This window comes from Triticum urartu, chromosome 3A, assembly GCF_056163025.1.
Source record: "Triticum urartu cultivar PI428250 chromosome 3A, HENAU_Tu73, whole genome shotgun sequence".
In the NCBI taxonomy this organism is placed as follows: Eukaryota; Viridiplantae; Streptophyta; class Magnoliopsida; order Poales; family Poaceae; genus Triticum; species Triticum urartu.
In genome coordinates this window covers 454,323,793-454,338,316 of record NC_141875.1, presented here as the reverse complement: position 1 = coordinate 454,338,316, position 14,524 = coordinate 454,323,793, and positions in this window count along the sequence as shown.

Here is a 14,524-nt window from a genome sequence, read left to right as displayed (position 1 = left end):
TCCCTTATTGCTTTCGAATCTGAGACAGGAGGTATACCCAACTGTTTTGGGTGTCCTATGAAGATGCAAAAACATGATAAACATCACATGCAATCAAATAGTGACATGATATGGCCAATATCATATAGCTCCTTTGATCTCCATCTTGGGGCTCCATGATCATCTTGTCACCGGCATGACACCATGATCTCCATCATCATGATCTCCATCATCGTGTCTCCATGAAGTTGTCTCGCCAACTTATTACTTCTACTACTATGGCTACCGGTTAGCAATAAAGTAAAGTAATTACATGGCGTTGTTCAATGACACGCAGGTCATAAATAAATTAAGACAACTCCTATGGCTCCTGCCGGTTGTCATACTCATCGACATGCAAGTCGTGATTCCTATTACAAGAACATGATCATCTCATACATCACATATATCATTCATCACATCCTTTGGCCATATCACATCACATAGCATACCCTGCAAAAACAAGTTAGACGTCCTCTAATTGTTGTTTGCATGTTTTACGTGGCTGCTATGGGTTTCTAGCAAGAACGTTTCTTACCTACGCAAAAACCACAACGTGATATGCCAATTGCTATTTACCCTTCATAAGGACCCTTTTCATCGAATCCGATCCGATTAAAGTGGGAGAGACAGACACCTGCTAGCCACCTTATGCAACTAGTGCATGTCAGTCGGTGGAACCAGTCTCACGTAAGAGTACCTGTAAGGTCGGTCCGGGCCGCTTCATCCCACAATGCTGCCGAATCAATATTGGACTAGTAACGGTAAGCATATTGAACAAAATCAACGCCCACAACTACTTTGTGTTCTACTCGTGCATAGAAACTACGCATAGACCTAGCTCATGATGCCATTGTTGGGGAACGTAGCATAAATTCAAAATTTTCCTACATGTCACCAAGATCAATCTATGGAGTCATCTAGCAACGAGGGAGGAGTGGATCTACATACCCTTGTAGATCGCGCGCGGAAGCGTTCAAGAGAACGGGGTTGATGGAGTCGTACTTGTCGTGATCCAAATCACCGATGATCCTAGCGCCGAACGGACGGCACCTCCGCGTTCAACACACGTACGGAGCAGCGACGTCTCCTCCTTCTTGATCCAGCAAGGGGGAAGGAGAGGTTGATGGAGATCCAGCAGCACGACGGCGTGGTGGTAGAAGTAGCGGGATTCCAACAGGGCTTCGCCAAGCGTTGCGGGAGGAGGGAGATGTGTCATGGGAGGGAGAGGGAGGCGCCAGGGCTTAGGTGTTGCTACCCTACCTTCCCCCACTATATATAGGGCCAAGGGAGAGGGGGGCGCAGCCTTGGCCCTTCCTCCAAGGAAGGGTGCGGCCAAGGGAGGAGTCCCTCCTCCCCAAGGCACCTCGGAGGTGCCTTCCCCTTTTAGGACTCTTCCTTTTCCTTGACTCTTGGCACATGGGCCTCTTGGGGCTGGTGCCCTTGGCCCATATAGGCCAAGGCGCACACCCCTACAGCCCATGTGGCCCCCCGGGGCAGGTGGACCCCCTTGGTGGACCCCCGGACCCCTTTCGGCACTCCCGGTACAATACCGATAATGCGCAAAACTTTTCCGGCGACCAAAACAAGACTTCCCATATATAAATCTTTACCTCCGGACCATTCCGGAACTCCTCGTGACGTCCGGGATCTCATCCGAGACTCCGAACAACTTTCGGGTTACCGCATACTAATATCTCTATAACCCTAGCATCACCGAACCTTAAGTGTGTAGACCCTACGGGTTCGGGAGACATGTAGACATGACCGAGATGACTCTTCGGTCAATAACCAACAACGGGATCTGGATACCCATGTTGGCTCCCACATGTTCCACGATGATCTCATCAGATGAACCACGATGTCAAGGACTTAATCAATCCCGTATACAATTCCCTTTGTCTGTCGGTACGATACTTGCCCGGGATTCGATCGTCGGTATCCCGATACCTTGTTCAATCTCGTTACCGGCAAGTCTCTTTACTCGTTTCGTAACACATCATCCCGTGATCAACTCCTTGATCACATTGTGCACATTATGATGATGTCGTACCGAGTGGGCCCAGAGATACCTCTCCGTTTACACGGAGTGACAAATCCCAGTCTCGATTCGTGCCAACCCAACAGACACTTTCGGAGATACCTGTAGTGTACCTTTATAGCCACCCAGTTACATTGTGACGTTTGGCACACCCAAAGCACTCCTACGGTATCCGGGAGTTGCACAATCTCATGGTCTAAGGAAATGATACTTGACATTAGAAAAGCTTTAGCATACGAACTACATGATCTTGTGCTAGGCTTAGGATTGGGTCTTTGTCCATCACATCATTCTCCTAATGATGTGATCCCATTATCAATAACATCCAATGTCCATGGTTAGGAAACCGTAACCATCTATTGATCAACGAGCTAGTCAACTAGAGGCTTACTAGGGACATGGTCTTGTCTATGTATCCACACATGTATCTGGGTTTCCTATCAATACAATTCTAGCATGGATAATAAACGATTATCATGAACAAGGAAATATAATAATAACTAATTTATTATTGCCTCTAGGGCATATTTCCAACATGGGGAACGTAGTAATTTCAAAAAAATTCTACGCACACGCAGGATCATGGTGATGCATAGCAACGAGAGGGGAGAGTGTTGTCTACGTACCCTCGTAGACCGTTCACGGAAGCGTTATATCAACGCAGTTGATGTAGTCGTACGTCTTCACGATCTGACCGATCAAGTACTGAACGCACGGCACCTCCGAGTTCTGCACACGTTCAACTCGATGACGTCCCTCGAACTCCGATCCAGCCGAGCTTTGAGGGAGAGTTCCATCAGCACAACGGCGTGGTGACGATGATGATGTTCTACTGACACAGGGCTCCGCCTAAGCACCGCTACAATATGACCGAGGTGGATTATGGTGGAGGGGGCACCGCACACGGCTAAGAGATCCAAAGGATCAATTGTTGTGTCTATGGTGTTGGGGAACGTAGCATAAATTCAAAATTTTCCTACGTGTCACCAAGATCTATCTATGGAGTCATCTAGCAACGAGGGAGGAGTGGATCTACATACCCTTGTAGATCGCGCGCGGAAGCGTTCAAGAGAACGGGGTTGATGGAGTCATACTCGTCGTGATCCAAATCACCGATGATCCTAGCGCCGAACGGACGGCACCTCCGCGTTCAACACACGTACGGAGCAGCGACGTCTCCTCCTTCTTTATCCAGCAAGGGGGAAGGAGAGGTTGATGGAGATCCAGCAGCACGACGGCGTGGTGGTGGAAGTAGCGGGATTCCAACAGGGCTTCGCCAAGCGCTGCGGGAGGAGGGAGATGTGTCATGGGAGGGAGAGGGAGGCGCCAGGGCTTAGGTTAGGTTGCCCTCCCTTCCCCCCACTATATATAGGGCCAAGGGAGAGGGGGGGGGCGCAGCCTTGGCCCTTCCTCCAAGGAAGGGTGCGGCCAGGGAGGAGTCCCTCATCCCCAAGGCACCTCGGAGGTGCCTTCCCCAGGACTCTTCCTTTTCCTCTTCTCTTGGCGCATGGGCCTCTTGGGGCTGGTGCCCTTGGCCCATATAGGCCAAGGCGCACCCCCTACAGCCCATGTGGCCCCCCGGGGCAGGTGGCCCCACCCGGTGGACCCCCGGGACCCTTCCGGTGGTCCCGGTACAATACCGATGACCCCGAAACTTGTCCCGATGGCCGAAATAGCACTTCCCATATATAAATCTTTACCTCCGGACCATTCCGGAACTCCTCGTGACATCCGGGATCTCATCCGGGACTCCGAACAACTTTCGGGTTATCGCATTCTAATATCTCTATAACCCTAGCGTCACCGAACCTTAAGTGTGTAGACCCTACGGGTTCGGGAGACATGTAGACATGACCGAGATGACTCTCCGGTCAATAACCAACAGCGGGATCTGGATACCCATGTTGGCTCCCACATGTTCCACGATGATCTCATCGGATGAACCACGATGTCAAGGACTTAATCAATCCCGTATACAATTCCCTTTGTCTAGCGGTACGATACTTGCCCGAGATTCGATCGTCGGTATCCCGATACCTTGTTCAATCTCATTACCGGCAAGTCTCTTTACTCGTTCCGTAACACATCATCCCGTGATCAACTCCTTGATCACATTGTGCACATTATGATGATGTCCTACCGAGTGGGCCCAGAGATACCTCTCCGTTTACACAGAGTGACAAATCCCAGTCTCGATTCGTGCCAACCCAACAGACACTTTCGGAGATACCCGTAGTGTTCCTTTATAGCCACCCAGTTACGTTGTGACATTTGGCACACCCAAAGCACTCCTATGGTATCCGGGAGTTGCACAATCTCATGGTCTAAGGAAATGATACTTGACATTAGAAAAGCTTTAGCATACGAACTACATGATCTTGTGCTAGGCTTTGGATTGGGTCTTTGTCCATCACATCATTCTCCTAATGATGTGATCCCGTTATCAATGACATCCAATGTCCATGGTCAGGAAACCGTAACCATCTATTGATCAACGAGCTAGTCAACTAGAGGCTTACTAGGGACATGGTGTTGTCTATGTATCCACACATGTATCTGAGTTTCCTATCAATACAATTATAGCATGGATAATAAACGATTATCATGAACAAGGAAATATAATAATAACTTATTTATTATTGCCTCTAGGGCATATTTCCAACTGTCTCCCACTTGCACTAGAGTCAACAATCCAGTTCACATCGATATGTGATTAACACTCAAGGTCACATCCCCATGTGACTAACACCCAAAGAGTTTACTAGAGTCAATAATCTAGTTCACATTACCATGTGATTAACACTCGATGAGTTCTGGGTTTGATCATGTTATGCTTGTGAGAGATGTTATAGTCAACGGATCTGAACCTTTTAGATCCGTGTGTGCTTTACAAATCTCTATGTCATCTCCTAAATGCAGCTAACACGTTCTATTTGGAGCTATTCCAAACAACTGTTCTACTATACGAATCCAGTTTACTACTCAGAATAATCTGGATTAGTGTCAAAGTTTGCATCGGCGTAACCCTTTACGACGAACTCTTTTACCACCTCCATAATCGAGAAAATTCCTTAGTCCACTAGTTACTAAGGATAACTTTGACCGCTGTCCTGTGATCCATTCTTAGATCACTCTTGTACCCCTTGACTGACTCATGGTAAGGCACATTTCAGGTGCGGTACACAGCATAGCATACTGTAGAGCCTATGTCTTAAGCATAGGGGACGACCTTCATCCTTTCTCTCTATTCTGCCATGGTCGAGCTTTAAGTCTTAACTTCATACCTTACAACTCAGGCAAGAACTCCTTCTTTGACTGATCCATCTTGAACACCTTCAAGATCATGTCAAGGTATGTGCTCATTTGAAAGTACCATTAAGCGTTTTGATCTATCCTTATAGATCTTGATGCTCAATGTTCAAGTAGCTTAATCCAGGCTTTCCATTGAAAAACACTTTCCAAATAACCCTATATGCTTTCTAGAAATTCTACGTCATTTCTGATTAACAACATGTCAACAACATATATTCATCAGAAATTCTATAGTGCTCCCACTCACTTCTTTGGAAATACAAGTTTCTCATAAACTTTGTATAAACCCAAAATCTTTGATCATCATCAAAGCATACATTCCAACTCCGAGATGCTTACTCCAGTCCTCAGAAGGATTGCTGGAGCTTTTGTATACTTATTAGCATCTTTCAGGATTGACAAAACCTTCCGGTTGTATCACATACAACCTTTCCTCAAAAATCGTCGAGGAAACAATGTTTTGATATCCTATCTGCAAGATTTCATAAATAATGCAGTAATCGCTAATATAATTCCAACAGACTCTTAGCATCGCTACGAGTGAGAAAGTCTCATCGTAGTCAACTCCTTGAACTTGTCGAAAAACATCTTAACGACAAGTCGAGCCTTTTAATGGTGACATTTACCATCATTGTCCGTCTTCCTTTTAAAATCCATCTGCACTCAACAGCCTTACGACCATCGAGCTGTTCTGCCAAAGTCTACACTTTGTTTTCATACATGGATCCTCTCTCGGATTTTATGGCCTCGAGCCATTTATCGGAATCCAGGCCCACCATCGCTTCTCCATAGCTCGTAGGTTCATTGTTGTCTAGCAACATGACTTGCGAGACAGGATTACGTACCACTCTGAAGTAGTACGCATCCTTGTCGTCCTACGAGGTTTGGTAGTGACTTGATCTGAAGTTTCATGATCACTATCATAAGTTTCCACTTCAATTGGTGTAGGTGGCACAGGAACAACTCCCTATGCCCTGCCACACACTAGTTGAAGAGACGGTTCAATAACCTCATCAAGTCTCCACCATCCTCCCACTCAATTCTTTCGAGAGAAACTTTTCCTCGAGAAAGGACCCGATTCTAGAAACAATCCCTTATTGCTTTCAAATCTGAGACAGGAGGTATACCCAGCTGTTTTTGGGTGTCCTATGAAGATGTATTTATCCGCTTTGGGTTCGAGCTTATCAGCCTGAAACTTCTCCACATAAGCATCGCAGCCCCAAACTTTTAAGAAATGACAGCTTAGGTTTCTCTAAACCATAGTTCATACGGTGTCATCTCATCGGAATTTCGTGGTGCCCTATTTAAAGTGAATGTGGTTGTCTTTAATGCCTAACCCATAAACTATCGTGGTAATTCGATAAGAGACATCATGGTATGCATCATATCCAATAGGGTGCATTTATGATGTTCGGACACACCATCACACTATGGTGTTCCAGGCTGTATTAGTTGTGAAACAATTCCCACAATGTCTTAATTCTGTGCCAAACTCGTAATTCAGATATTCATCTCTATGATCATATCATAGATATTTTATCCTCTTGTCACGACGATCTTTCAACTTCACCCTGAAATTACTTGAACCTTTCAATAATTTAGACTCGTGATTCATCAAGTAAATATACTCAACATCTACTCAAATCATCTGTGAAGTAAGAACATAACGATATCCACTACACGCCTCAGCACTCATTGGACTGTACACATCAAAATGTATTACTTCCAACAAGTTGCTTTCTAGTTCCATTTTACTGAAAACGAGGCTTTCAGTCATCTTGCCCATGTGGTATGATTTGCATGTCTCAAGTGATTCAAAATCAAGTGAGTCCAAACGATCCATCTGTATAGAGTTTCTTCATGCACATCTACCAACAAACATGGTTCGCATGTCTCAATCCTTTCAAAAATGAGTGAGTCCAAAGATCCATCAACATGGAGCTTCTTCATGCGTTTTATACAGATATGACTTAAGTGGTAGTGCCACAAGTAGGTGGTACTATCATTACTATCTTATATCTTTTGGCATGAACATGTGTATCACTATGATCGAGATTCAATGAACCATTCATTTTAGGTGCAAGACCATTGAAGGTATTATTCAAATAAACAGAGTAACCATTATTCTCCTTAAATGAATAACCGTATCGCGATAGACATAATCCAATCATGTCTATGCTCAACGCAAACACCAAATAACAATTATTTAGGTTTTAATACCAATCTCGATGGTAGAGGGAGCGTGCGATGCTTGATCATATCAACCTTGGAAACACTTCCAACACATATCGTCAGCTCACCTTTAGCTAGTCTCCGTTTATTCCGTAGCTTTTATTTCGAGTTAATAACATTTAGCAACCGAACCGGTATCTAATACCATGGTGCTACTAGGAGTACTAGTAAAGTACACATTAACACAATGTATATCCAATATACTTCTATTGACTTTGCCAACCTTCTCATCTACCAAGTATCTAGGGTAATTCTGCTCCAGTGGCTGTTCCTCTTATTACAGAAGCACTTAGTCTCGGGCTTGGGTTCAACCTTGGGTTTCTTCACTAGACAGCAGCTGAATTGCCGTTTCATGAAGTATCCCTTCGTGCCCTTGCCCTTCTTGAAACTAGTGGTTTCACCAACCATCAACAATTGATGCTCCTTCTTGATTTCTACTTTTGTGGTGTCAAACATCGCGAATATCTCAAGGATCATCATATATGTCCCTGATATATTATAGTTCATCACGAAGCTCTAGCAGCTTGGTGGTAATGACTTCGGAGAAACATCACTTTCTTATCTGGAAGATCAACTCCCACTCGATTCAAATGATTGTTGTACTCAGACAATCTGAGCACAAGCTCAACAATTGAGCTTTTCTCCCTTAGTTTGCAGGCTAAGAAAATCGTCGGAGGTCTCATACCTCTTGACGTGGGCATGAGCCTGAAATCCCAATTTCAGCCCTCGAAACATCTCATATGTTTCGCGACGTTTCAAAACCGTCTTCGGTGCCTCAACTCTAAGCTGTTTAACTGAACTATCACGTAGTTATCAAAATGTGTATGTCAGATGTTCGCAACATCCATAGACAACGTTCGAGGTTCAGCACACTGAGCGGTGCATTAAGGACATAAGCCTTCTATGAAGCAATGAGGACAATCCTCAGTTTACGGACCTAGTCCGCATAATTGCTACTATCAACTTTCAACCAAATTTTCTCTAGGAACATAACTAAACAGTAGAACTGAAGCGCGAGCTACGACATAATTTGCGAAGACCTTTTGACTATGTTCAGGATAATTAAGTTCATCTTATGAATTCCCACTCAGATAGACATCCCTCTAGTCATCTAAGTGATTACATGATCCGAGTCAACTAGGCCGTGTCCGATCATCACGTGAGACGGGCTAGTCATCATCGGTGAACATCTTCATGTTGATCGTATCTGCCATACGACTCATGCTCGACCTTTCGGTCTTCTGTGTTCTGAGGCCATGTCTATACACATGCTAGGCTCGTCAAGTCAACCTAAGTGTTTCGCGTGTGTAAATCTGTCTTACACCCGTTGTATGTGGACGTTAGAATCTATCACACCCGATCATCACGTGGTGCTTCGAAACAATGAACTATCGCAACGGTGCACAGTTAGGGGGAACACTTTCTTGAAATTTTTATGAGGGATCATCTTATTTACTACCGTTGTTCTAAGTAAACAAGATGCAAAAACATGATAAACATCACATGCAATCAAATAGTGACATGATATGGCCAATATCATATAGCTCCTTTGATCTCCATCTTGGGGCTCCATGATCATCTTGTCACCGGCATGACACCATGATCTCCATCATCATGATCTCCATCATCGTGTCTCCATGAAGTTGTCTCGCCAACTTATTACTTCTACTACTATGGCTACCGGTTAGCAATAAAGTAAAGTAATTACATGGCGTTGTTCAATGACACGCAGGTCATACAATAAATAAAGACAACTCCTATGGCTCCTGCCGGTTGTCATACTCATCGACATGCAAGTCGTGATTCCTATTACAAGAACATGATCAATCTCATACATCACATATATCATTCATCACATCCTTTGGCCATATCACATCACATAGCATACCCTGCAAAAACAAGTTAGACGTCCTCTAATTGTTGTTTGCATGTTTTACGTGGCTGCTATGGGTTTCTAGCAAGAACGTTTCTTACCTACGCAAAAACCACAACGTGATATGCCAATTGCTATTTACCCTTCATAAGGACCCTTTTCATCGAATCCGATCCGACTAAAGTGGGAGAGACAGACACCCGCTAGCCACCTTATGCAACTAGTGCATGTCAGTCGGTGGAACCAGTCTCACGTAAGAGTACGTGTAAGGTCGGTTCGGGCCGCTTCATCCCACAATGCCGCCGAATCAAGATTGGACTAGTAACAGTAAGCATATTGAACAATATCAACGCCCACAACTACTTTGTGTTCTACTCGTGCATAGAAACTACGCATAGACCTAGCTCATGATGCCACTGTTGGGGAACGTAGCATAAATTCAAAATTTTCCTACGTGTCACCAAGATCTATCTATGGAGTCATCTAGCAACGAGGGAGGAGTGGATCTACATACCCTTGTAGATCGCGCGCGGAAGCGTTCAAGAGAACGGGGTTGATGGAGTCGTACTCGTCGTGATCCAAATCACCGATGATCCTAGCGCCGAACGGACGGCACCTCCGCGTTCAACACACGTACGGAGCAGCAACGTCTCCTCCTTCTTGATCCAGCAAGGGGGAAGGAGAGGTTGATGGAGATCCAGCAGCACGACGGCGTGGTGGTGGAAGTAGCGGGATTCCAACAGGGCTTCGCCAAGCGCTGCGGGAGGAGGGAGATGTGTCATGGGAGGGAGAGGGAGGCGCCAGGGCTTAGGTTAGGTTGCCCTCCCTTCCCCCCACTATATATAGGGCCAAGGGAGAGGGGGGGGGGGCGCAGCCTTGGCCCTTCCTCCAAGGAAGGGTGCGGCCAAGGGAGGAGTCCCTCATCCCCAAGGCACCTCGGAGGTGCCTTCCCCCTTTAGGACTCTTCCTTTTCCTCTTCTCTTGGCGCATGGGCCTCTTGGGGCTGGTGCCCTTGGCCCATATAGGCCAAGGCGCACCCCCTACAGCCCATGTGCCCCCCCGGGGCAGGTGGCCCCACCCGGTGGACCCCCGGGACCCTTCCGGTGGTCCCGGTACAATACCGATGACCCCGAAACTTGTCCCGATGGCCGAAATAGCACTTCCCATATATAAATCTTTACCTCCGCACCATTCCAAAACTCCTCGTGACGTCCGGGATCTCATCCGGGACTCCGAACAACTTTCGGGTTACCGCATACTAATATCTCTATAACCCTAGCGTCACCGAACCTTAAGTGTGTAGACCCTACGGGTTCGGGAGACATGTAGACATGACCGAGATGACTCTCCGGTCAATAACCAACAGCGGGATCTGGATACCCATGTTGGCTCCCACATGTTCCACAATGATCTCATCGGATGAACCACGATGTCAAGGACTTAATCAATCCCGTATACAATTCCCTTTGTCTAGCGGTACGATACTTGCCCGAGATTCGATCGTCGGTATCCCGATACCTTGTTCAATCTCGTTACCGGCAAGTCTCTTTACTCGTTCCGTAACACATCATCCCGTGATCAACTCCTTGATCACATTGTGCACATTATGATGATGTCCTACCGAGTGGGCCCAGAGATACCTCTCGTTTACACGGAGTGACAAATCCCAGTCTCGATTCGTGCCAACCCAACAGACACTTTCGGAGATACCCGTAGTGTTCCTTTATAGCCACCCAGTTACGTTGTGACGTTTGGCACACCCAAAGCACTGCTATGGTACCCGGGAGTTGCACAATCTCATGGTCTAAGGAAATGATACTTGACATTAGAAAAGCTTTAGCATACGAACTACATGATCTTGTGCTAGGCTTTGGATTGGGTCTTTGTCCATCACATCATTCTCCTAATGATGTGATCCCGTTATCAATGAGATCCAATGTCCATGGTCAGGAAACCGTAACCATCTATTGATCAACGAGCTAGTCAACTAGAGGCTTACTAGGGACATGGTGTTGTCTATGTATCCACACATGTATCTGAGTTTCCTATCAATACAATTATAGCATGGATAATAAACGATTATCATGAACAAGGAAATATAATAATAACTTATTTATTATTGCCTCTAGGGCATATTTCCAACATATGGGGTGCCCCCTGGCCACGTATATAAAGGAGTGGAGGAGGGGAGGGGCCGGCCCTCTCTATGGCGCACCCTAGGGGAGTCCTACTCCCACCGGGAGTAGGATTCCCCCTTTCCTAGTAGAACTAGGAGCCCTTCCAAGTAGTAGGAGTAGGAGGGAAGGAAAGGGAAGGGAAAAGGAGAAGGAAGGAAGGGGGCGCCCCTCCTCCCTAGTCCAATTAGGACCAGCCCATGGGGAGGGGTGCGGCCACCCTTTGAGGCCTTTCTCTCCTTTCCCGTATGGCCCATTAAGGCCCAATACGAATTCCCGTAACTCCCCGGTACTGCCGAAAATACCCGAATCACTCGGAACCTTTCTGATGTCCGAATATAGTCGTCTAATATATCGATTTTTACGTCTCGACCATTTCGAGACTCCTCGTCATGTCCCCGATCTCATCCGGGACTCCGAACTCCTTCGTTACATCAAAACACATAAACTCATAATATAACCGTCATCGAACTTTAAGCGTGCGGACCCTACGGGTTCGAGAACTATGTAGACATGACCGAGACACGTCTCCGATCAATAACCAATAGCGGAACCTGGATGCTCATATTGGCTCCTACATATTCTACGAAGATCTTTATCGGTCAAACCGCATAACAACATACGTTGTTCCCTTTGTCATCGGTATGTTACTTGCTCGAGATTCGATCATTGGTATCTCAATACCTAGTTCAATCTCGTTATCGGCAAGTCTCTTTACTCGTTCCATAACACATCATCCTGCAACTAACTCATTAGTTGCAATGCTTGCAAGGCTTATAGTGATGTGCATTACCGAGTGGGCCCAGAGATACCTCTCCGACAATCGGAGTGACAAATCCTAATCTCGAAATACGCCAACCCAACAAGTACCTTTGGAGACAACTGTAGAGCACCTTTTTAATCACCCAGTTACGTTGTGACGTTTGGTAGCACACAAAGTGTTCCTCCGGTAAACGGGAGTTGCATAATCTCATAGTCATAGGAACATGTATAAGTCATGAAGAAAGCAATAGCAACAAACTAAATGATCAAGTGCTAAGCTAACGGAATGGGTCAAGTCAATCACATCATTCTCCTAATGATGTGATCCCGTTAATCAAATGACAACTCATGTCTATGGTTAGGAAACATAACCATCTTTGATCAACGAGCTAGTCAAGTAGAGGCATAGTAGTGACACTCTGTTTGTCTATGTATTCACACATGTATTATGTTTCCTGTTAATACAACTCTAGCATGAATAATAAACATTTATCATGATATAAGGAAATAAATAATAACTTTATTATTGCCTCTAGGGCATATTTCCTTCAGTCTCCCACTTGCACTAGAGTCAATAGTCTAGTTCACATCGCCATGTGATTTAATACCAATAGTTCACATCACCATGTGATTAACACCATAGTTCACATCGACATGTGACCAACACCCAAAGGGTTTACTAGGGTCAATAATCTAGTTCACATCGCTATGTGATTAACACCCAAAGGGTACTAAGGTGTGATCATGTTTTGCTTGTGAGAGAAGTTTAGTCAACGGGTGTGCCACATTCAGATCCGTAAGTATTTTGCAAATTTCTATGTCAACAATGCTCTGCACGGAGCTACTCTAACTAATTGCTCCCACTTTCAATATGTATCCATATTGAGATTTAGAGTCATCTGGATCAGTGTCAAAATTTGCATCGACGTAACCCTTTACGACGAACCTTTTTGTCACCTCCATAATCGAGAAACATATCCTTATTCCACTAAGGATAATTTTGACCGCTGTCCAGTGTTCTACTCCTAGATCACTATTGTACTCCCTTGCCAAAAACAGTGTAGGGTATACAATAGATCTGGTACACAGCATGGCATATTTTATAGAACCTATGGCCAAGGCATAGGGAATGAGTTTCATTATCTTTCTATCTTCTGCCGTGGTCGGGCTTTGAGTCTTACTCAGTTTCACACCTTGTAACACAGGCAAGAACTCTTTCTTTAACTGTTCCATTTTGAACTACTTCAAAATTTTGTCAAGGTATGTACTCATTGAAAAACTTATCAAGCGTCTTGATCTATCTCTATAGATCTTGATGCTCAATATGTAAGCAGCTTCACCGGGGTCTTTCTTTGAAAAACTCCTTTCAAACACTCCTTTATGCTTTGCAGAATAATTCTACATTATCTCCAATCAACAATATGTCATTCACATATACTTATCAGAAATGATGTAGTGCTCCCACTCACTTTCTTGTAAATATAGGCTTCAACGTAAGTCTGTATAAAACTATATGCTTTGATCAACTTATCAAAGCGTATATTCCAACTCCGAGATGCTTGCACCAGTCCATAGATGGACCGCTGGAGCTTGCATATTTTCTTAGTACCTTTAGGATTGAAAAAACCTTCTGGTTGCATCATATACAACTCTTCTTTAATAAATCCATTAAGGAATGCAGTTTTGTTTATCCATTTGCCAGATTTCATAAAATGCGGCAATTGCTAACATGATTCAGACAGACTTAAGCATAGATACGAGTGAGAAACTCTCATCGTGGTCAACACCTTGAACTTGTCGAAAAACCTTTTTGCGACAATTCTAGCTTTGTAGATAGTAACACTACTATCAGCGTCCATCTTCCTCTAGAAGATCCATTTAATCTCAATGGCTCGCCGATCATTGGGCAAGTCAATCAAAGTCCATACTTTGTTCTCATACATGGATCTCATCTCAGATTTCATGGCCTCAAGCCATTTCGCGGAATCTGGGCTCATCATTGCTTCCTCATAGTTCGTAGGCTCGTCATGGTCAAGTAACATGACCTCCAGAACAGGATAACCGTACCACTCTGGTGCGGATCTTACTCTGGTTTACCTACGAGGTTCGGTA